Source organism: Rhea americana, unplaced genomic scaffold, assembly GCF_003343005.1.
Source record: "Rhea americana isolate MKP2758 unplaced genomic scaffold, rheAme1 scaffold_133, whole genome shotgun sequence".
Lineage (NCBI taxonomy): Eukaryota > Metazoa > Chordata > Aves > Rheiformes > Rheidae > Rhea > Rhea americana.
The window spans coordinates 2,212,257-2,238,174 of NW_028185406.1; the positions used below are offsets into that span (position 1 = coordinate 2,212,257).

General features: G+C 36.7%; 1 long non-coding RNA gene across 1 annotated transcript in view; it reads right to left on the reverse strand.

Annotated features, from left to right (window-relative positions):
* Nucleotides 1-2,001: 2,001 nt before the first annotated feature.
* The window catches only part of LOC146599784 (uncharacterized), a 73,267-nt gene continuing 49,350 nt past the window's right edge, over nt 2,002-25,918 (reverse strand). Inside the window, exon 2 of the long non-coding RNA XR_014894931.1 lies at nt 2,002-3,765. This is a non-coding gene — a long non-coding RNA (uncharacterized LOC146599784). The remainder of the gene's footprint in view (nt 3,766-25,918) is intronic.

The window sequence follows — 25,918 nt, forward strand, 5'->3', positions numbered from 1 at the left end:
GAGAAGCTTGGCTTATTGAAAACTCCAGCTGCATCCAACATCCAGATGACGTGCTTTGGATATAATAGCCCTTTTGTTCACAAGTTGTGCAAACAYAGGGTCCAGGCTTATATCATTAAAGGTTAAGTTCTAATTAAATATTTAAATATTTGTAACTGTACTTTTCCATATGTCTAAGCTGCTGTTGGATGTTATAAACTACTGGTAATAGATGACAGTCAGTGTGGACGTTAAGACTACAGGCAGCTTTAGTGTCAAAGTCACCTTCTAACATCAATCTTTCCAGATAACGAGCAAAGCTTTTCTGGACAAGATGAGCTAGATGAGTGTGATGGAACTTCACTTTAAATCAAAGTGTGCTGGATTAGCTACTTTAAACTAAATCAACTGGTGACAGAGACAGTATGCAGGTGGAAATGATCATGCAGTCATTGTTTTATTTAACTGCTGTGAAACAAAATGGCTTGGGTCATCCTTGCAGCTTCCTAAGAGTATTTATTACATGAGCTGCAGTTTAATTAAAGGAGAGGCTATCAGCTATCTGAAGAAGCAGATATCTTTGGAATGAGCAGTCTTCTGGGACYCAAAACTCACAGAAACTGCTCATGCTTCCACTGCGTACTTTTGCTCTTTGTCTTTATTTTCTGTTAGGCCTGAGCCACAAAAAAGGAACTTGTCTTTTTCTCCAGGTGCAGCACAGAAGTAAAAGCATCAAAAATAAGGATACAAGTACTGTGAAGGCTCTTTTTTTTTTTTTTTTTTTGAGCCTCAGAAGAAGGGTATCTGGAGGGGATAGGAAACAGGCAGTTCTACCCTGCTCCATAGATATTTCCAGTCTGCCTTGTGAACTGCAATGCACATGTGCACATGTACCTATAGACTATATCTATTTCTCCTCACTAAAAATGCCTGAATGTTAAAGCTAGATCAGGAAATTGTGTTGGAACATACTTGTACAAAAAACAGGACCCAAAAGTTACATTCACTTTGCTTGAGTCTTGTTGCAGCCTRCTGGTTCCATGATGCAGAACCCTGAAATTTCTGTAGATATATAGCATAATGTTATTATGATATTGAGTTCACTTAAAAATAGAAAAATAAAACCACAAACACCATTTTAGATCTTTTTGCTAATATGTTCTGTGCTGCTCTCAATATGTCAGTCTGCCATGGAATTTTAAATCCTGACCTTATATAATTGTACTGTGAGAAATACGTGAAAATTCAGAAGCTCATAAGGTCACAAGAGTTGAGCATTTTGCCATCTTTGTGTATATAATGTAAAAATATATATACATCTAAAGATCACTGAATTTTGAGGTGATTTTCCTCCAACTGTATATATTGACATTTCATATTTRTTTTTAGTGAATATATTAGCAACAAGGCCAATGACATCATGGAAAGCACAAATATTAGCCAGTTAGACTATTTGCATAGAACAGATTTTGTACATATAGTTTAAATATGTGTTCCAAGACTCTATCAAAACAACACTATTATGAATTACTCAAAAAAAAAAAAAAAAAAAAAAAGATAATCATTGTGTTAAAATACTGAGTTTTTCTAATTACTTAATATGAATGGTATTGCACTTCTCATTCATTTGGCCTTCACTTAGGAACTTCTTTTCAGTACAAACTTTTCTTTCCAGAACCCCAAGATCCTGGTTTTCCTTATCTAAATARCTTATGTGCAGAAGCACAACACATGATCAGCCTCCTAACTGATGAGTCTGTCACATGCTTCTTTATTAACTGGAGGATAGARGATGTGCCAGTCTGAATATTACCAAAATTTACAACCAACCAGTATRAGTTGCAGCTAGCAAGAAGTTCCAGTAGTTTCTGCTTCAAAGTTCAAAAATTCAGTTTTGGACATTTGCATCCACGCACACGTGCACCCAACTCTGTTGCTTGTTAGTGTTCACAATTAAAGATTTTTTTTCTCCTGCAACAATGGGTAAAGATCATTTGAAATAAAAAACAAAGAAAAACTCTCTCAGTTGCCAATATGTTTTGCTGTATTTCTCCTATAACATAAAAAATATAGTAACATTCTTAAATACTCTGTGATTTGCCTTATCATTCTACAATGGCATTAAACATTATGTTTGTGAGAATGCAGCACTGCAGATGTGAAATATTTTCAAAACCTTGCTCATTTGAATGAGAAGGTTTTTTCTTTCACTTTTGAAAGGGTACAAAGTCACAAGGATATAACTGTCTGCTGTGTAGTTAAAATTGAACTTGCTTTTAGTCAAACTGGAATTAGTTTAGGGATAAAGACAGACAAAAATAGAGAAAAGAAAAGAAGAAGAGGAGCTTGAGTAATTTGATGAACTCTGTCTCCGAATGTCAATTGGACCCCCTTTAGTCTCCATCCCACGCATCYTTCCCTTAGACATCTGTCTAGACTGCATCTCTCATAGATGCTGACAAGCTGGCAGAGTCCTATTAACTCTTCAGGTTCACTGACATCTGTTGTTCTTTTATCAACATTGCCAAGCATTTACAAGAAGAGTGAAAATTCAGTAGCTTAAAAATTCCAGGAAAGCTGCATTAAACAAGCTCTCCCTTTCTCTCTTTATAACTTTAGTTCTCTATAAGCCTTTAGTACTAAGGTGCAGGCTTTCCTAAGTGGGGTTGTACTCACTATAAAAGATTCTTAAGAAATCTATGGGTTTTCCTAGTATGTGTATCAAAGGAGGAAAAAAGTATGAGTTCAAAGAACAGGAAGAAATCAAGCAAGATGGTAATTTTGTGAAGCTATATGTGATCCAAAAACATACAGTTCTTGCGCAGTTGAAGGCACATCACAGTCTTCACTTTCAGCTCATAATAAACCCTGCCTTTCAGAATTGCATGACGACAGCTTTATCGCTTCCAGGCAGAATGTTAGCCTTGCCCTTAATAATTAAGGACTCTTAATTTTTTTTGCTAAATCACTCAACATAAGTTTGACAGAGCTACTACACTGTTACTGTGGCATGGTGACATGCCAAGCCAAGAGTGTAATGAAATTTTAAAAATCTGCATAGTTAACTTCTGTTCTGATCTCTTAGAATTCCCCAAAGATCCTGACATACTACTGAACCCACAGCAAATTGAAGTTACAAGATAAGACAAAAAATTACAAAAATTTACTTTAATTAACTGAAAATGTGGCTATTTCAAAGATCTGGGCATTATATATACAAGTTCTTTCCTATTAACCTCATACTATTCAAAGAGCACTGTTTAACAAACAAGTAAGTAGAAATGTGTTAAAGCATTGTTGTGATCAACAAATGGCAATGACAAGTCTTTCACAAGAGTCTTGCAGTGGATATCATCCATAGGGCTTGATCCTGCCCTAGCTAACTTTCATCCAATGGCATCAAGCCTTGGGCGGTTCCTACTTTCCGTTCAAAATATGCTCTATGCCTCTGTCTCTAAGGTAAATTCTATGTTAACGTGTCAGATCTTAGTCGTCTTTTCTAATATGCACTATACATAAATCCTTATCCTCAGTTCTTCCAGGATTTAATCTGAAAACCCTTCAGTGTGGCATTTTCAGCTTTCTTCAGGATGTCCCACGTGGTTAGCAGGTGATGACAGCAACGTTTGTGGTAGGTCTTCTTCACTTCTGCCTTCAGCTAGGTGATGGACAGGTGCAACATTTATGGGATGAAAATGATCACATATACTTAGCGTTTGTTTTGCAGAGAGGAAAGATGGAAGAGAAATCYCTGGGATTCTTCTGGCACATTCAAAAGTCTGAATCCTGAGTGAAAAAAATGATTTAGTCTTCTTGTCTCAAAGTTTAGATTTGCCCTTGTACAGAAATATCTCAGTAAATACAATGAGTAAACAGTTAATGTGGAATCAATGAGAGGTTCATACTACGCTTTTTGGTGTAGCCCTATTCTATGTATGAGCCAAGAGAAAGGTTTTGCAGGATTATACTGTAAGTATCTCCATCATGATAGTTGCAGTAGTGCACTATCTCAAAGATTAATAGGATTTAGTGAGAAAGGAAGCAGCTGAAGATTATTTCTTAGGTGATGATTTTCTTCAGTCAYGAGGTTTTCACCTCGGTCCATGACCAACCTAAACAACAGTTTCCTAAACATAATCTAATATCTTTGATTATATCCAAAGCCTAACAAAATTAAAACTGAAACTTCAGATGAGCTTTAGATATGTGTTTGCTTATTGTATATTGCAATTTTTGGTGGATGCTGATGCTATAATTGAATAGGAAAAAAAAGTATGTGTCCTATAATAACTAACTAGTACCTATTGGCCTAATAAATAAACGAAATATTTTCTGTTATAGATATTCTAACACCACGTATTAACTCAATAATATTTAAATTTTAGTAATTGTTAATAAAAATAATAAGACAGTTTTTAACTATTAGCATTTAAATATATTTTAACATCTTTGCTTTTTAGACCAGTATAAGAAGTATAAGTTTTAGACCAGTATAAGTTCTGGCACAGGAAACTCTCTGTTCAGTCTATGTCTTCCTCTTTTGCTTGGATGGTGGCTATTTTGCTCATAAATGTAAAAACTTCATGGAGGGAGGATTACTTTTGACTAACTATCTCATGATAGTTTTGTATCTCCATTCACCTTCATCCTCATCTAGATTAGTATGACGTTTCTAGAGATTTCTACAGTCACTAACATGCTTTGCACTGCAAGCCCAGCCCACCTCCTCCATCTCACCACCGTTGCTGAGCTCCAGCCCCAGCCCCTTCATGCCTCGGGAGCTGCATGCAGCCTCTGTACCTCTGCCTGCCCCTCGTGTGGCTCCTGCTGTGCTAACACAAGGTTGTGGTGCAACTGACCAAGTTGGTCCCACCTCAAACCTTGTGACATTGTGAGCCTCTCATTTTTCAGATAATATCAAGATGACAGATGCAAGCAATGGCCTAGTCTGTAATACATTGATCCGTTACCGTTATCAAGTATGGTCCTGAAGTGAGGAAGCAGCAACAGTGCTGCTCTGCACCCATGAGCAGACAAAGGGGCTTTGACTGAAATGGTGTGTCTGACAGGTCTGATGGAGTTAGTGAGTTGTGTTTGAAGCAGTATTTTGCCCACACATGAAGTAAAACCAAATTAATTAAATGCAAAAACCAAACTCACTGGCACCTCTGTGGGAACTATTCATCTTCTTCTTCTTTTTTTTTTTTTTTCCCCCTTCAGTCGGGAAATCCTCAATTTTCTGGCACACATTCTTGCCATTGTCTTTTTGTCAGGGCTTATCTATCTTGCCTGTCTTCAGACTTTCATGGTTCTTGTGCTTAGACTCATTTATCTTCTTTATCATGTTTTCACTTGGTTACACACTATTGCATCAAATTCCATGCTTCCTCCTAGCCCCTCCACCCCATAATTAAACACACTATTTTAAGATGCAGAACTGCAGAGGTGGAGCACAGTTTGAATATTCTTAGGACAAGCTCTGATGTCTAGAGGGTTCTGCTCACGTTATTTGTCAGTGTCTATTTATGGATTTTACTAAATGGATGACAATATARGCATACACTGTAATATTCTCTAGTATTCTCCCTACGAATTTTGAGAAGCATGTTCTAGATCAAACCTTAAGTTTTTTGTGAGCTCTCACCCAATCCTTTTCAAACATAGACACTCCCTAATTTCTCGTGTTACTGTAACTGGTATGTTTCCTGACACATTCAAGAATTTGCTTTGTCCACTATATGTCTAACAGCTTGCCTTTCCTAATGCACTAGGCAATGAAGAACGATGTTTTTGGCAAAGAAATTAYAGAAATTACTTTTAGATTTATACCTTACTTGTAAATAGTCCCAGAAGGACTGCTAAAGAAAGAAATGGGGTCTAACCAATAATCTTTCCAAAGCTGAATTCACTGAAACATTTAATTTGTTTCAAATCCTGGGATAAGGGAGCAAATACTTCTTCTGCCATACATCACCTATGTGAAAATATTTTTCTTCTGTGGAAGTCAGTTTCCTATTTTTAAAATGGTAACAGTAATACCATAGCTACCTGACTGATATAAATACACAAGAGATTGTGGGGTGATCAAATACTATATTAATGGTGTCCTGTGAAGAACTTACAGAAGTATCAGTGTTTTCTATGCTATGTCATTAGGATTTTAGAGCCACCATAGTTTTGCTATTTTATAAGTACTAGCAAAAAAAAAAGTCTGAAGAAAATGTTCTGTACTGATGAAGGTTAAGTGCCCATTATAGATCCATATGTATAAYGAGGAAAACAAAAATGAAGGTGACYTACCAGTAGAACCACCATATTTCCCTTTCTGTACTTACCTTCAGTTCACTGTAAAACACCTATTAAGTAAAAATCAGTTGTGTGCATGTGGCTGGGGAGAGTAGACTTATGTGTAGGGAGCACCTACACCTTATGACGCCTATGTGAATTTACAGATYTCAGACTGTACCTGAGAAAGACATTTTAGAGGTACTCAGAGGAAATGTGCATGAAAATTTCATCAGTGACTGACACAGCATATGGCACTCTATCTGAGGATGTTTGCCTTATTGACATTAGCCCATCAGAGGCATACTAATGGGAGGAGGTTGTTTATTTTTTACTTCTTTTTCCTTCGCATCATTATTTTGTKTAGGCTCATTACCTTGGTAGGTAAATAGTATCTTGTTATGATTCTGTGGCACATTATTAATGTCCTTTCCTTTTCACAACAGCTAGCAATATGTGGAGCTACTGATACAGGTTCATAATTATTATGGGTCTGATCATGGTTAACAAATGTACAGCAAGGATGGTGATACATAATTAGCAAACCTAGCCTTTCTCCAGCCTCTTAATTAGTTTTTCCTTCACATGCCCTTTGCATCGTATGCAGCACTACTTTGGCTTTTGGGGGCATATGTAATATTCTGAAAGTGAAAAGGGTGTGATATCACCAACTTATTTTTTTCCATTAGTGATTCAACAATAAAGTGAATCTGCCAAACAGTTGTGAGTGTCCAAGTGGGAAGACACATCTGTTCTTTCTCCAGAAGCTGCAGACGTGCTGTGGGACTGTGCGATCTGGTACATTGCCTGTGTTACTTGGTGGTGGCCTTGCTGAGCTGGGATTCTGTTGCAGCRCCCAGATATAATCTGCTGTTTTTGCACACCGCTTGCCATAAAACGTGATGGTTTTCTGGCATAAGCTATTTCATACCTGTTTTTCAGATAAAAGCCTGTTTCAAATCTAGAATGCTAGAGCTACAGCTCCTCCATCCAAGYGAACAGTCCAGCTATCTAGCTAGTAAATATGCTAGAGTGTGTGTTGAGATTTTTTCTAAGAGGGACAGTTATATCAAGCTAATTAAAAGACTCATGGATTTTATCCAGGAAAGCAGAAGACACCCACTTGGTCATCYGTTCCTCATCATGGGCCCCCTCTCAGCACCAGCTGTTTTCTCTGCCCTTCATTCCTGGTCAGTTTAGAAGGATCTCTCCATGACTGCCTTTTTGAGGACTCTTTGCTCAGTAGCCAGATCCATCCCACAGTAGCCAGAAGTGCTCACAACAGCCAGGGCATCTGGGTTTGCAGTGTTATGGGCTTTCTTATCTTCCGAGACTTCAGCCCATGAGTATACACCTAGGGACAGATTTATCTTACTACTGTCCTTGCTCTTTTTCATTCTGATGTGTTTTGTAAGAATGAGAAATGATGTTAGATTGTTCAAGACAGGCTATAATTAACTGCAGTAAACAAAGAAAAGATGTGGTAAAAATGCACATTTATACAAATTCATTGGATTTTCACAGGTATTTCTATTACCTATAGCTTTGTTTAAAGGTTGTAAATAGTTTCATGATGAAACATTTGTAGTTTCTCTTCTTAGTCATTACACAATCAGATGCAGACCTTATTTCTCATTTTTAGTCCTTTTGCTAGGCTATTAATGTCATCCGTGTAAGAGTGTTGGATTTATAGAGCTACACTGGTACCACTGAGAAGAACAGTCCATGGTAAATAACACTAGTGCTATTTCACAGTAGTAATCTATGAGTAAAGAGGTTCTAGTGGCTCTGTTTGTTCCACACTTGGTCTTTCCAAATTACTATTCAAAAATTATTTCAGTTCCTCAGTTCTGCTTATCCATGTGATTCTTTCTTTTTTTTTTTTTTTTTTTAGGGCAGGACGTTCTTTTTTTTTAGGGCAGGACACAATAGATCTTTTTCAAACAAGTCTTTTCAACCAATAATTACTTTGGAGAAAATAATTTCAATTTTTATAATGTAATAGTGAACAGCTTTCCTAATTATGCCACTTTTTATATTTCTACTTCAAATAAAAGATTAAACAGTGACATGGCAGTCAAATGAAAAGTTATGGCCTTCATTAAAAATATGCTTTTATTATAACTTCTTAAGAAATTGTTTTCTAAGTGTAGCTGTACCAATACCACATTTTTCTCTATTTTTTCAATTTAATTGAATTTACTTTGATTGTGTTTACACCTTTTCTGTTTGCTTCATGCAAATAATTAACAAATTAGTTCACTGGCATGAATGCTAGTGGAAAATATTTTTTACCTGAGAGTTGCCAAATATTTGCAGGAATAAACTCTATCATACACAATTATTCACAGATGAGATCCCATTATAAGATTTTTGGTTCATTAAAAAATAAATAAATGTTATGATTATGTTTAATCAAAACAGCTGGATTTACAAAATGCTGAATGTATAAAACAAGTTCTATTTAGAAAGCTACTGATCAAGAGTTTGTGCAGATAATTTGTCAGGTGCCAAGGTAATGSCTCATTTGTGAACTGGAGACCAGGATTAGGTAAAAAAAAATATTTTTAATCAAATTCACCTGTGAAGTAAGTGTTTGTTTACAGAAAACATGTAAAACAGATGGAATTGAACTATAATAATTTATTTGTTATGAATTACTTGCCAACATATGACTTAGGTATCRGGTCTCACATTTACAGTAGGAAACAGCTGCTCATTATTTACGTATAATCTGTGGTAGGTCTAAAAAGCAGCCAATTATCCTGTGCCATCCATTTTAAAATGAAAAAAGCCCCTGAAAACTGAAAGTATAACAAATAAATAGATCATGTCACCATGTTTTGCAAACCTAGTGATACCTAAAACTTTCTTAAAGCTCTAGCTGTAAGAATKAGATTATTAAATAAAAATTTTAGTGTTATTTAAAGGAAAGAATATTTGTATTGCAAAAACAAAGCTTTAAATCTAATATCTCATAAGCCCAACAGCAGTAGCAAATAAAAATAGAAGTAAATAATTTAAAAATCTTATTTTCCAAACCCAGAACAGGAAATACCCTAAAGGTAACTTGTCTTGGCAACTGATTTGTCCTTGATCTAGTCCTTTATTTTAGGTAGGTCTTTACTCAGAAAGTCTATCTCACTAGTTAGGAACTACCAGTGTGAGTAAGACCTTGTTATTGTAGTTGTCTTTTAAAAATGCACAATTTCATCCTGAATTATTCATTAAAGCATGACAAGGTCATTGTTTTCTTCAACAAGTGCAGTGTATATACTTGCTTATTTTTTAGGGGATTCTCATAAAAATCAGTATTTGTATAATGAGTTTCTACTTAGGGGTGATAAGCCTAAATCTGGATGGTCATTTTAATTTATGTCTAGAGCTTGTTGCCTAAGCTTTTTCTTAGTGGAAGATAAAACACAAAAATTGCCAGAATAATGACTGACAAAATGAGTGCTTTATATGTTTTTAGCCATTCTAGTTTTTTGTAACATTTTATTCTATTAGATATGGATAAACAGGAGAACAACAATGAAAAAGAGAGCAGGATTTGTCCTCATCCATCTACCTAGTTGAACATCTGCAGAAAGCAGAGGAAGAAGCAAAGCTATCCAAATATAGCTATCCAAATAAGGTTGGCTAARAAAAAATAGTAGCTGTCCAAACCTGTTGTCCCGGACAGCTGCTGTCCTGTTAAAAAACAGGAAAAGTTGTTTGTTCTGAGTATYTGGCACCACATACGAATGTCTGAGTGAGCCAAGGAGTTACAAGGTTTTGCTTAGTTTGTAGGATGAATAGCTTAATTAGTTTTTTTTTAATTAATGGTTGATAGTAGTTAATTAATCAGTTTTTTAATTAGTTTACAGAATTGTTTCCCTGAGCTTGAACCCCCACCCCTTTAGTTATAAGAAAAGCCATGGAGAATCAAAGCCAGAGCTTGTTGGGGCTCCTTTTGTGGCCACAGGGGCAAGTCCTGCCTCTGCAACCCTGACGGAAACGACGTGGCTCATGCCAGTGCGGGTGTCACTGTTTAGCATTGGGCAACAACACTGCTGAAAACCCCTAAAGAACAGTGCCACTGAAAAAAATTCTGCCCACCATTGCTTGGGTATCCTGGAGACCAGCTTCAAAACATAGCTAGTTATTACTTCCAGTAAGGCATACTGTGAGATTTCATTTGCAGGAATAGAGTCAGGAAGTTAGTTTTTCATGCTGTTTGGTTAACAAAAAGACAAAAAAAATTAAATGCTTAAAAATTGATGTAGAATGGAATTTTAGTCTTCAGGGCACTTCTATATAAAAATAATTATTGTTCTTTAATTCTCAATCCTCACTTGCTGTGGAGCCAGCTCTGCAATAAGTTATTCTAATTTATTCTAGCTGTTTGTGTTCCCTAAAGGCTGACAATAGCTGAATCAGTAAACTCTAGTGGAACCATATGCTGTCAGAATATGACATTTTGTCAGTTGAAATTCTTCATGAAATTGGCTCCAATTTGCCAGGATCTATTTTGAGGTGGGGAGAAGGAAAGAGAGAGAGAGAAAAAAAAAAAGGTTCTATTTTGACATTTTCTCTTTGAAACATCCTAAAGGCAAATGTAACTATTTTGTCTCAAAAACTTCAAATGAGGCTTTATAAAATTTGCAGTTGTAGAAAACATTTTGGATTTCTGAACAAAGGTAGGGTAAAAGTTGCTAATTATTGTCCATCCCCTCCTCCTTAGTTTATTGTAACTCTATTTACAGCGTAAGCATGACATTAACTGTACAAGGTTTGGACATAATTAATCTTTGTCTTACTTAAAGAGTTAATTAACTGGYATCAAATGGCTCTCCAGCTAACGCATGAAAGTACAGCTTTCTGTCTTCTGCTGTCCTATCTCTAGTTTAAATTACTTCTGTCTGTATCTCTGTTAAAAATGTAGTTTCAGTGATCTCTTTCACACTTAAAGAGAAAACACAGCAAAACGCAAAACTGAATGTGTGGGAAAAGGCAAGTAGTGAGACAATTACATTATGTCAGAAATGAATAAATCTATTACTATGTTAACTAACTGGGAATAGCTAGGTCAGCTGTACTGAAGGGATTCATCATATCCCAGAAATCTTTTTGTCAGAGCTTTTTATTCACACTACATTAAAAATAAGACTGATTTTGCACACTAATTTGTTAAAATGTCCCTTTTCATAAAAAATGAGAGTGAAGTGGCTGAAAGCGGTAAGTAATGTTGATGCACTATATAAATTATTGATGATGAGTTATATAAACTATTAAACAGATCAAACCTCAATGACCTCTCAGAATAAATCAATAAAAACAGCAACCTGTACTTCCTGAATTCCTAGCTTGGGAGATAGCAGAGACCAAATCAAGTTCCTTGAAGCACACCACTTCAGGAGAGAAATAGAAAGAAAGGAGTCCATCATGAACTTCTAACCTCTGCTTTTCTTCTGTCTTCTGCCCCTTCACCCTCTTTTCCTAAAAGAACTTCCAGTTGTGAAATGCTTAGTCTCCAAGAACCGTCGTAAGGCATATTACCTGTTTGTAACATTCATATTGCAATTTCCTCAAGTAATTAAAAAATCCAAAATCCTGCCGCTGGAGGCATTGCAAGCTATCTTCTGTTTCTCAGGCATTTGTCTAGACATAACCTACTGTATGTTTAGGTTTGGTTCCCTTTGTAGATATGTGCTGCTGTGTAATTCAGTTTGTTAAATTAGAGAGCATCTTAATGTTTCACTAGGCTTCTGGCATATGCTACAATGCTTATATTGCTGGTGAGGCAACCATTGTAGTAAGCAAGTGGCACCCAGGSCATTAGCATGGATTGCTAGTTGGGCTAGTTGGGCTGATGACAGTAGCTGGCCTGCAAGCATGTACAGAAAGAAGCCTTTGATTTTTTGCATTGTTAAGTTATAAATAAAGCTATTAAAATACACTTTTCATAATTTTTATAACCTTATTTATAAAATGTTTTTATAAGTTTGAAATCTGAACAAGGCATTTGGTATAGTTTTTGCAGACAAGCTRTTCTAAAGTCAGTGTGTGGACTAATGACCCAGCCAGAGTTTTTGTCATCCGTGAACGTCCCTATAGGCTTCCGCACAAACCTATTGGAATTGTTTCCTAATGGGTTGATGATGAGGGTCCTGAGATGAAGTGGGATGTTAGATCTTTCATGGTCGAAAATGGTCTGAAAGAAGCCTGTAAGACTGAGTCCTTGCTTCGTTATTTGAGACATTTTGTGTACAGCAGCTCTTAATTTAAACTCATTAATAAAGGAATCTATATTTGCATTCTCATAACGATGGAGTTTTAAGCCTGCAGAGACTGCGCTACGTAAAAGATTGTAGAGCTGCCGGTCTGTGACCTACTCTTTGCTAATGATTGTATACAGATTGTATGCACACTAGAGGATTTGCAGTACATTACTGTTTTGATCCCACTGCTAAGTGGTTTGGCCTGAAGATCAGCTTAAAAAACAGAGGTCTGGGTCCAGTCATATCCTAATGGAAAGCAAGTGAAGCCAGTTGTGTGTGCTGAGAGCGCAGCAGCGACGGCTCTGCCCCTGTGGCCGCGTGCCATCTCGGAATGTCATGATTGATGACAAAGTCCCAAGGAGCAGAGCAAAAGCTTGAACAGCTTTTGAGGAGATTAAAACAGCCTTTCAAGAAGGAAAGAGACATCTGAATCTAAACAAAAATAAATGTGCACCATGCAGTTGTAATCCCCATTCTCTTGTGTAGCTGAAAAATAAGGATATTTTGTAGTTGTTCCAGTAAACATTTTGGGCTCTTCCACATACACCCTCTCTGTGCCTGTGCTGTACAAGTGTTCAGAAAAAGAATCAGTGCTCATAGTCAAATATGCAGCATTCAAGCAAAACTCCTACAAGCTCAGTTGTACTGGACTGACTTCTGAGGTGTATGTTGAGGAAGATTGCCTAAAACCATTTCAATAGCTGGTAAAAATGAGCTAGACTGCCAGGAGGTAGGCTAGTGAAATCTCAAAGACATGCTCAGGCAAATCATCAACTATGTGATGTCAGTTCCACAGCATGGGGAAACTGGAAYTATGGGCCATGCGTTGGTAACAACTCCAGGGTTGTTAGAATTGGTGGTTGTACTAATGCTGTCAAAGTCACTGAGAAAAAACAGTGGCACGAAAGGCAACAGGGGAAAATAAGCACAGTAAATAGAATCTGCATCTGTGATGCCTGTGACACTTAGTAATTGAGAAAAACTGAGCTAATTTCTCACCTAGCGTTTATCCTGCAATCTACCCAGACTGTAAAATTAGGAGCAATCAGCTCCTTTCTTTGTTTTTGCATGTGTGCTTAACACCAACATAATCCAGTGTTATTCATTGCACACATGAGATCTAAATAATTTCAAATATAATTTTCCATTTCCTTCTCTAAGCAAGGGGTAGTGGGTACAATGTGTACAACAGGGAAAATATCCAGTGATTCAGAGTGTTTTGGACACTATTTTAAGGTATATTTTTTATCTTCAAATGGAGTTTTTGGACGCTGTGGAATGGATTATGCCTTGGGAAATGTTCCCTGTTTTGGAGCAATAATAGTATTTTGTTTCACCATTCAGTATATATGGCTTTTGGACTACTTAAGGCTCAACATTTAAATAGAAATGGTTGTCAACATTAAGTATAGTAGAATGGAACTCTACTATAATCAAAAGGTTCATRAATAACATAGTAGTGATATTCTGGGTTTTATTGTCTGTGTTGGGAAGATAAATCATTCTTAAGAACAGTGATGGGCTAAGAATTGATTTTCCCCAAAATATTTATTATTATTTATCTCTCTAAATATTTAGTTCTCATATTTCTATTCCATTTATCATTTCCTACTTAATTCTTTTTCTAATTGATTCAGGTAACACCATTTTGCAGAGCTTTTCCTTCGAGTACCTATAACTTGTAACTTAAGACCATTACATTCAATGGTGAATTGCAGAGGGGAGCTCTTACATCGACGAGTCAACAGATACTAAGAATATTTTTATCCTGTTGACTTGTTATTTTACTAAATACATCTATTGTGTTGCATTTCTAAACTGTAATATAATCAAATGATACCACATCTGCACAAGAATAAAAGTTATTGTTTTTAGAAAATGTTCTCACACCTGTGTTCTTTGACTTACTTAYGGTGTTTTCCACAAGCTCAATAATACTCAAGAAAATTAGTAGTTTGCAAAAAATGAGTGCTTTAACATCAAGTAATTTAATTTCCTTTAAGAACTAACTAATGATCCCTTTTGAAATCTCCTGGAATCAACAGGTGGGTGTGGAAGTATTTCACTGGAATACACTGTTCAGGTTGCAAGTCCAGAAGAAAACAATTGCCCTCAAAGTGATATATATGATATTAAATAGCTAYATTTTTTCCCAACATAGCTATCTCTATACCTTACTAAAACCAAATGAATGTCCCAAACATGGACAATGAATGGAAGATATACTTAATTAAGTAGAAAAAAAATTATCCATGGTAAACAAAAATGCATACTTTACTGTTAAATGGGAATAACAACAATAAAACATGCACACACGCACTACATATATATGTATGTACACCCACCCACTACATATATATATACACATAGACACAYATATATATATATGCATAAGCAGCACAAACGTGTGTGTGTGCGTGTGTATGTATATATTGTGTACTTCTCTCTATATATAATCATAGAGATACATATAAATGTTTCTAATCTTACTTTATGGGTTAATCTGAAATAAAGGAATTGGTAATATGAGATTAGATAGTCCAGATTTATTCTAAAGATACAGGCTTTGTCCCTGTGAAATGATGCTGACAGAAAAAAGCACAGTAAAATCTTGATTCTACAGCCTGAGATGAGGTACAAAATTCTCTCTTTGACAGAACTGACAATTTCATCTGGAAACAGACTGGTCTTATATTCCAGAGTTTTCAGACATGAGAGAAAGCTATGTGAAATCTAATTGCAGAGAAACAAAGGAAACATCCACGAAAAATGTGAAAAATTGCCAAGTGATTGACTTAACCACGACTTAGGCAGGGAAAAAAATTAGAAGCCTTTAAGCAAAGCAGAATTCAAAGTGCACATATCCTTAGAATTTCTAATTTATTAGTTTTTGGCCCCAGAGCATACAAAAACTTTTTTTTTTTTCCCTAAACTCCTGACGTTGTATGGTACAAATGATCTCTAACATAGAAAGTTCCTGAAAAGAAAAACTCAGAAACAAGAGAACACAGGCAAAGTTATTAATGCTTGTATGATATATTTGACAGGGAGTGAACCCTGAAAATAGACAATTCCATAAAGATAATCCCTTATTAACATCATAAGATATTGGTTCTTCCTTACCACAGATCCTTATCACCCAGCACCTCAGAAGACAATGCTTTAATTTAAAAAGACTATGAAAAAAAAAAAACATAAAGCGCACTCAGAATAATTGTATGCTAGGTTCTGTTTGAAGTAAACTTCTCGGATCACCATTCAGTAGAATTTTACTTTAAAAAGAAAGAAGTCTTTAAATCCTTCATTCCAACATTCTTGTGGTCTTAGACGATTAAACATAATACCGTCTTAGTTTTAGTCTTAATCTAATTTCTTTGCTTAAGATACATACACATTTCAGTTTTGCTTGTCAGCTTCCTTGTGTCCATTAAATGAGAAAAGAATGGTGATCCATGAAAAGAGCGGGTAAGCACCCACTGAATGGGTGGTTATTCTAAATTAATGTGCCTTTTCCTCTGCTTTCATTGCTGCATCGAGCAGAACTGAACAAATCATACAGGCCTTAATAGCACAATTTAAAGTCTCATCAAATTTTACATTAGATAGACTTAATCGCAAGCTATATTTTTGAAAGCAAAACAATAGCAATAATAATGAAAATAACAATAAAATACATGTTAACTTAACTGGTGTTTCATTTGTGTTTAACTTTGGGCAAATGAAATATAGTCATAGAATTCTTTTAAGCATTGCATTAGTTTTCTCAATACTTCATATAGACTACTACTATAGTATAATCTCATCTGTGTTTAGATATTTCCTGCCACGCTTACTGGCATGCATTAAAACTATTTCAACCATTATTTTGTATTACTTTTAAAAATCAACTTTTCAGTAAGAGTTTCATTTTCTATTGTCAGCTATGAAAAACTGTAATCTCAGTATGTTCAAAGAATTTGATGTGCAGCTGAAGATTCATTTTGAATTTGCTCTGCCCTACTCCTGGGCACAGTTAGGGAAAAGACACCTGCTGAAGTGGATATCCCTCTGGCTCACTGGGGACAATCGTAAGATTTTGTACAGAGGTAACTCTTCTTCTTCTACCCTTTGATTCCAGCCTTGCACAAACTTTTTGCTCTCTTTGCTCTGAGCATACTATTCATTATTAGTACTCATCTGTTTCATATTTTTTCTTGGAGTACTTYGTTTCAGCTACAAGAATGACCTTGAAAATATAAATTTTCAATTTTGAATTTGCTCACGAACAGCCTTCCTCCAAATCACTTTGAGACTGAGAGTCTGGTAGAATACTTTCAGACTCTATCTAAAGGTGAAAAGAAATGTTGAAAGAGTTCCTGCCACCTGGCAAGTTTAATTTGCATATTTATCGCTTGGTTTCAGTATAATTTTATAAAGTGTTCATTTTTTTTCTATCGGAAGCCTTCCTAAGAGGATTTCTTTATAACCATCTCTTAGGAATGACAGTGACAATGATGTGTAGCTTGATGTGAATAGAAAGGTTCAGCAAGCACACTTGAGAGGGGAAAAAAAAGTGTATCGAAGGTTCTTCTTTGAGTCACTTAACAACTGTTTTCAGAAGTACTACTTTTTATAATCATGTGCATTTTAAAAGCTTAATTTATGGCAGCATAATTTATGAATACTTTAGAGAGAAAGTTGGATGTCCTAGTCAAGAGTCCCTTGGTTGTATTAGATTGTCCAATGTAGTCAAGGATGAAGAGAAAATCCCTAAGGGTCTTGTCAATCGAAGAAGTTATAACCTTCAATGTTGAGGTTCATTGAACAGTGCCAGGTGCTACTAGCAGTCATGATGGTGGAAGCAAGTACTTGTTCACCGCTTTCCATAGTTATGGCCTTTGAAAGAAAAGCATTTGTTTATACTGTATTTTTACTGTATTTTTACAGTGACTGGCAAAATGGGCACTTCATATAGACTAAATAAAATCCTCAGGATAATGCAAGGCTTAGGATTTTTTATGGATAGGAAAACACCCATAGCAAAATATATCCATATATCCATAGCAAAATAACCAACTTTTGAGAAGCATACATTATGATCAATACCTGAATTTGTTTAAAGTTGTTACTTTAAAGGATTTATTTTTTCACAAGAAAACAGCATTGAAAAATATTGCAGACAATTTTGGTTTTGTTGTATATCTAGATAACAACTTCAAATTTGTACTAGACAACTGAATAAAACCTCAATGCACACTAACGGATTTTTCTACTAAAAGGTTATTTAACCACATGATATAGCAGCAGCTTGGCAAAGACAGAGGATGTAAAGGAAGGCAAACAAACCTAATTTTAAATCTTTGGAAAGGACACTTATGAGGTTACCTCTTGGCATCACTGAGGTCAGACAACTTTGGGAAAAAAAAAAAAAAAAAGAATAGAACGTTACCGATGTGTTGTTATCTGATACAATTCTGGCTTACACAAATTTTACATCTGCACAAATTTATGCAGTCCTTAATTTACTTTCTAGTGGTTTTCTTTGCCTTCATTTGTATAGCAATACACAGCCTCATATTGAAACAATCAGAAATATATAGAATTTGAACTGCAGCAATATAGGTGTAAATCATTATTACACTTTGCCACAAAAAAAGAGGGTACTTTATTGTTGATATATTTTTTTTTCCTCTACAGTTAACAGTTCCACAGCTTATGCCGCTATCAGGATATAAAATACATGGGAGTAGGGGAGGAAAGGAATGAAGTATCTGAAAGCTGGCTGATATGAATTCTGAATTCCTGTTGCTGGGAGGAGCTCTGTAAAGTGACGCTGGAGATGTCTCACATTCCAGGACGTGCTCTATTCTTGCTTTTCTGGGTTAAAGGGTACAACCGAAGCAGAGTGTGCTGGGGGTAGTGCTACTTTGAGTTGGCATCTCAGAGGCTTCATAGTCTTTCTAAGATCACCATGGGCAAGACTCATTTAAATTAGGGGAGGTGCTGTTAAAGTGGAGGTATAATAGCTAGCATGAAAGTGGAACACTGATAATAAAATATTTTCAGGTAAGTGTAACCTTTTTTTCCTGTTTTGGTGAGTATTACATTCTTTAAGCTAAGTTATAACAACTGTATCTGAAGGATGGGAAGGAAAATTGATGGCATGTTGTATCTGCACATATGAACATTCATGTTTGTAGGTACAGCGAGGGTGATAACTGCCAATTAAAATCTACTGCAAAAATCATCCATTATGATCATCAAACTTTGAAAATAAACAGAAAAATTGCTGTCAATAAAATTTAAATATTTTACCTAAAGAATAATCTAAGAAATGCGAAGAAAATAAATGAGAAGGTTGATTTGGAGGAAAAAGTTAAATGTCGAAGATAGGAGGATGCTAATAAAGTAATTCTTTAATGTGACAGATGTCTTTGAGACTTGGAGAGTGGCTTAGAGCAACACAAATCATCGGAATAGTTGTTCTCATGCCAGAAGCTTTGCTTCTGCACTAAGGAAAGTAATTGAGAATCTAATTTAAGAACTGATAAATTATACCACCTAGATAAGCATAACCTCATAAGAACACAACCATATATCTTTTGTAAGGTACTACAAAGATCCTGCAACTTATTATTTTGGAAAAGAGTACACAAAGGTGAACAAGTAACCATAGTTTAATGAAGGCTAATATTAAAGTCTTTATAATTAACATGCACAACAAAGCAATAAAAAACCCATTATATTTCAGAATCAAATTAATATTGATGTGCTGTGCTGGAGTTTTGAGTAGTCCATTTTTATTTCAATAGAAAACTGAAAATAGGTATTCTAAAGGATGCAATTAAATAAATTGGAAATGCATGTTTCTTGACTAAGAATTTTATTTTGACAGTAAATACATTTCCTGCTTGTAAAGTAAAATAAAATAAAATAAACAGTATAAAGGAAAACACAAAATTACTCTGGTAAACAAATCTAGCAGACATTTGAGGACTTGGTGATGACCAGTCAAGGTATAAGATGAGTAATTGTCCACAAAGGGTAGGATGAATAAAGTTTTTCTTTTTATGATTATTTTTATTTTATTTTATTTTATTTTTCCATTTGCTTGTTTGTTTTTAACCTGGTCACTAAAAGTGGTGAGTGTAACACCTTGGATATATAAATGGCAAGAATGAAACACACTGTCTATACCTAACAGAAATCATCAAATAGTCATATGGAAATGGCAGTATGACACTTACAGAAGCATGGATAAAGATAAGTGTCTATATCACTCTTTAGGTCCCTCCTGAAGCTTTTCTGCTTCTCAAAGTCAAAATATATTGCAATATTTGTTTGCTGATGCCATCCTCGTTTCAGAGGCACGAAAAGAGAAGAAATTTAGTATTCTAACAAGTAACACAAAAGTAGCATGTCTTACATTTTAAATGCCAAGTCCAATAGAAGTTAATTTCAATGACACAATAGAATCCAATAGAAACCCTTCATTTTAGTACGAGGCATAAATTCTTGTATTTATGACTTGTGCTTTCTCTCAGAGAACTAGTTAACATAGCTATTGGTCCAACTGCTATAAAGTATAAAATCATGATTGCAGTACCAATTCAAATCCACTTTCAGAAAAGATATTTCAAGAGTAACTCTAATYACTGAGTTTGTGCATTGAATTTGTCATGGACAACAACATCACATGCAGTCTTTATCCAGTTACAGATGTTAAAAGCAGCATTAGACCCAAATGTTTCTCAAGGCCACCAATATAATTATCAGGCATAACCCTTTACACCATCAAGCCCAACAAGCAGTTATTTTCTAGACCATGTTGACAGATTTGTTGTCATGAGATCAGGCAGGACTCATGTTTATTCTGAATAGATCTTGTTGCCTTCTCAGTGAATCACCATGTACAATGGAAATTTTAAATGACTCTCTCAAGAATTTCCTCGGGGGACTGGTCCATACACTTCCAAAAGGCTGAGAACCTTTTATTCTAAGAAGYTAATATAACATCAATTTAATAGCCCATTTATTCGTTCAATCTAACGTCAATGAAGTCAGGATTTTGGCAAACCAGACACAAATAAAAATCCAGGCTGTYTTATACCACATTTCATACTACTGAGATGTAGAGTAAGCTTACTGGCTATAGCTGCCTTAGACTTTTGCATTAATCCATCTTTCTCTATCAGTCTTTTTTGCCAGTCTGATTCTTATCTAGCTGAAGCAAAACCTCACATATTAACTGTGGTTAGCAGACTGTCCTTTGCTGAAGAAAAGTCCTAAGTCAACAAGTACCTTATTATCTGTTGTAGGAAACACAGCACTCTTACGGATTTGTGCTGAGTGATTTTATACCTATTGCTATATTTAACAAAAGGAACATTTCCACATATACGATGATATTCAGCTGAGTAGTTATGCAGACCTACCCTCCTTGGCCCTTTGACTGAGATGTATACCTTGGTAACTGGGAGCTCATACAATGCACATAATGTTGCGAACTCAACTATTTTTGGTACAGGTATAGTTACATATACGTATGTGTTTACATTTATATACTTATACATATAAATGTTAAGTATATTGATAAATTTTAGTTTATCATTGGAATTTCCCCTGCTTCAAACTGTGTCCATTTCCTTTTTACGATCCCATTTTCCTTTTATGGTACACTTAAGTRCTTGACTTCATCTTCTCTGCAGCCACCATTAGGTAGTTGAAAGTCCCCCTACCCCTAGTCTTCCTCAGTTTCTCCATTTATATACCACGGGCTCTAGTTCCCTAACTAGACCTCTACTGGGCTATATCCCAGCTGTCAATCTCTCTCTTGTATCAGGTGCCCAAAACTAGATACAGTTCTCCAGGTGTGGCCTCACCATAGCAGAAGGGAACAGTCACTTCCCTCAAGCTGCTGGCTACACTCTTGCTAATACAGCCTATTGTACGGTTACCTTTCATTACCAAAAGTGCACACTGCTAGCTCATGTTCCACTCTTTTCAATAAGACATGCAGGTCCTTATCAGGACCATCCAGTAAGTCTCCATTATGAATTGCTGAAGGGAGTTAATTCATCCATTGCAAGTGCAGAACTTTCCATTTGCCTTTACTGAACTTTCTGGGAATCCTATCAGTGTACTCCTACAGCTTGATGAGGTCCTTTTGCCTTGTGTTGCAGCATATCAGCTGTCTCTTTACCTTGACGCTATTAGTCTCACTATCCAGTTTAAACAGACCAGCCCTTGTATTAACCCCTGAGGAACACTTTTTGTAACCACAACCACTTAGACTTTGAACTGCTCGCAAKCTGAGACTGGCAGTACAACCAGCTTTCTACCCATGATGTATGTAGTCCATCCATCACTGGATATACCTATCACATACGTACACACTGGTGTACATATCAYACCAATTAGGCTACAAAGATGGTATAGTAGACTTGATGAAGTTAAAGTAAATGAAGTCCAGTGCTCTCCCATCAGCCACAAAGCCAGGTCAGCCCCAATTTACCCTTGGAAAATCTGCTCTGGCTATTTCTGGTCACCTTCTTGTCTGTTGCATGTCGCACATGGATTTCACAATGACTTGCATTGTTTCTTCCTTGGGACTGAAGTTAGACTTACCAGCTTGTAGTTTCCTGAATCCTCCTCCTTGCCTTTTTGAAGAAGTGTGCAACATTTGCCTTATTACAGTCACTGAGGATTCTCCCAATCACCAAGACCTGTCAAAGAAAATAGGGAGTGGGCTTGCAATGACATCTGCCAGYTCCCTCAGCACTCTTGGGTACATCACATTCAGTCCTGTAAGTCTTCCATATTGCATGTGATCCTTACCTTGACCTTCCTCTACCCTGATAGTACTTCACTGCCTTAAATACTGACACTAGCTCCAGGGACCATAGTAGAGAGCAAATCCTGCCAGTAAAGAGCAAGGTTAGGAAAGCACTGAGTACTTCAGCCTTTTCCTTGTCCTTTGTCATCAGATTTCCTATCATATTCAGTTATAGGCCTGCGATAATTTTGACCTTCCCTTTGCTGGTGTACCAGTAGTAGCCCTTCTTGTCTTTTACATCCCTCACCTGTTTCAACTCCACTAGTCTTTACCTTCCCTAATTCCATCTCTGCATGCCTGGATGATGCTTCTATCCTCCTCCTGAATATAGGCCCACTTTTTTGCATTTGAGCTCAGTAGTGATTTTCTCATTTAGTAACTCTTGCTTCCTGCAACACCTGCTGATTTTCTTGCACACTGAGTCTTACTGTGCTTTGAGAAGGCTCTCCTTGAAAATCAGCCAGTGGTTGACTTGACTGATCCCTTTCCATGAACTCTTACTTACCAATTCACTGAACAAACTGCAGTCTGCTCTCCTGAAGTCCAAGGTCTTTATTTTGCTACTTATCTTTCTGTCTTCCTTCAGAATCTTGAATTCCATCATCTTACAGTCACTGCAACTAAAGCTGCCAGTGACTGCTGTATCTTTTACTGAGGGACCTCAGACCCTTCCCCTCTGAGGCCCACCTAGCCTCCAGGGCTCCCCAGGAGTTGTTTAGTCCCTTCTCCTCACACCCAGCTTCAGGTCCCCTCTGCTGTGTCCCTTTTCAAGTTCCCTGCCCTTGCTCTGGCTCTGTTCCCCATCGACAACCCACAGCAATTAAGTCACTCTACAGCAAATCCCTTCTGAAGTCAGCTTTCACAAGGGTCTGATCCCAGGACACACCTTGCTGGGAGAGGAACCTGTTGTCAGGGCTCTGAGTRCACTAACAGGCTTTAATGGTTCTGACCAGCCTCATCCTGACTGACCAGCACGAAGTGATCTTGGCTTATGGCTCATTTTCCTTTAGGGTTAACCATTGCTACTTCCTGACATGCCAACATGAGACAAGCAGCAAAACACTCAAGATAGCCAGTCTGCTCAGCAAACAGGTACTTCTGTCCCCAAGGATGGAGAAGGAAGTCTCCAACTTCTCTCCAACTGCCAGGGCTCCATAACAGTTTCCATTCAAATATCTGCATGAGGAGAACTACTACCTTCTTGTTGCTGGCAGTCATAAAACTTCCAGCTTCCATTGTCATGAGTGCTCTTGTCCTGCCTCTGTTCAAGTGGCCTCTGATTGTCCCTCCTATGCAACATGCGGTTTGCTCTGCAGGACCTTTGTGGAAAAATCTATTGATCATCCTTCCTGATGAAGGTATATAACCTGATATAGGTTAATAACTTTCTCCCTTAGCTCTTCATACATGCAGACTTAGCTAAAGCCCACCTATGGTAGGTGGGGCCACCACAGTTCCCAGAACTTGGCTCAGAGAGGAGCATCCAGCAGTGCCTGGAGCATCAGGCTTAGATGGCTATGTTCTACCACAGGGTTTCTGCCAGGATTGAGGCCTCTGGAGTGCCAGAGGTGTTCACTAAAACAGGTGCAAGGAACATCCTGTGGCATGTCACCACCATTCTTGTGCTGGAGCTAGCATTAACACAAGCCTGCTTCACTTCCCCTACCCACCATGAAATCGGTTACTTAGAAAACAAGTTCTCATGCTGACTTTTGGCTCCCAGGTGTGGTTCACTCATCTTGTAGGTGTTGGGTCCACTACATACTCCKTCCACCCACACCTTTTGGATAAATAAAAATAAAAATATAACTGCATTAGTAGGACTAGATGATCTTTGGAGGTCTCTTCCAACCTGAATTATTCTATGATTCTGTAAATCAGCAAAAAAAACCCAGCTTATTCATATATAACGAACAGAGGACAGAACAATGTATAGGAAAAAAGATACCACTGATATCATGATATCATTTGAACGAACACATAAAACAGTGACAGAAGTTTCACTGCAGATTTTTTGAGGTGATATTATGACACAGTCAAAGTCAATTGTAAAAATTCAATAAAATCTTTGTGATTTTAAGAATTCGGGGGATTTCTGTGTTGTTTTCTGCTTTGGAGATAACTGTAAGTTCATTTCTTTTTTATGTACATGGTAGTTTATTTAGGGAGCCATTATTGATAAGTCCAGTGGTTTTCACTCTTCTCAGATGTAAAGCAGCAGTAAAAACATTATGACTCACTGYTACTGACATTTTCCGATAAGGAGTTTTATCTGATTTAAGCAAAGCCCAGATTTTCATGTCTGAAGAATGTGCACACTGGGACATGAAAAGCAAAAGTTTTGAAACAGCCCTAAATACAGAATTTGTGATCAATTTTTCAGAACCACAACTTTTTTTCCTTTTGACTTCCACTCTATTTTTATGAAATCATACAGCAAATAACATTAAAAATATTATCTTTCTCTTGTGCACAAAAGTCTTCCTTCCTTTTATGCCTCTGTCTGATGGTTGAAGCAGAAAATGGTGAGTATGTAGGAAAAGARTCAAAAAGTACTATAACAGCTGTTACAATGCAATGTTACATGCAATGTTAATTGCATATATATATACACATGTATGTATGTATGTATATGTATATATATGGTTCATTTAGAATGGGAAAGATTTTTTTTTTTTTTTTTGGTCTCCTCTTGGACAGACTTTTCCACTAGATGGATGTGAATAACTTATTTGATATTTCTGTTGCTGGGCAACAGCTTGAGATATAAAAAGAGGAGCCAATAGAAGCCAAGTTACACTAAAAGCCAAACCAGAATTTGCATATTCCTTCTATAGTTCTTAAGAAATACAGTGTAATTATGCAGATCTTCCTCATTCTGTTAGTTAAAATGTTTGTCAACCAATCAGAGTTAATGTGAGCAAGACAAAATATCCATATGGCATCTCTGTAAACTATGATTTCAATCAGAGTGCAGGGATTTCCTTTGCACAATTTGAGGTTCTGCCTGAAGCTGTATGCTTCATGTATATTTTGTACCTGCCAGAGGGAAAGTCCTTCCCCAGAGCTGCCATCACATCCTACACAGCCCAACACTTGCTCTTTACAGGTTGACTTGAAGTGCTCGTTAGCGTCTGGGCTCCCTAGAAATGTGTTGGAAGAGAAACCATAAGTTGTGTTAGCCCATACCACTGTATTTGGCTTCATTGCCTCTTAGAGATGGTGTATCCTAATCTTCCTCACGTTGCTACATCTGCTTTTTCCTCCAGCACAAGATAAACTTAAACATGTTTCTTAAGCAAGTCTTAGAATTCGGTGCTTGTTGTGATACTGTAGGTTACAGGTATTGAAATAAAAACTACTACTGTAGTCTAGCTGAAAAACTGGATCCCATGCAAGCCATTTAGACTGTCTTACTCCATATTGTCTTATACAATACATGTCATCCCCAGATTTAAATCTGCTAATGTCAGTCTGATGGCCRATGACAACTCCGCAGCTTCCAAGTAGGTATTCTTCTTCCTACTGAGGAAAAGGTACATCCTCCACCAAATGTTTCAAGGAGCGTACCATCAAT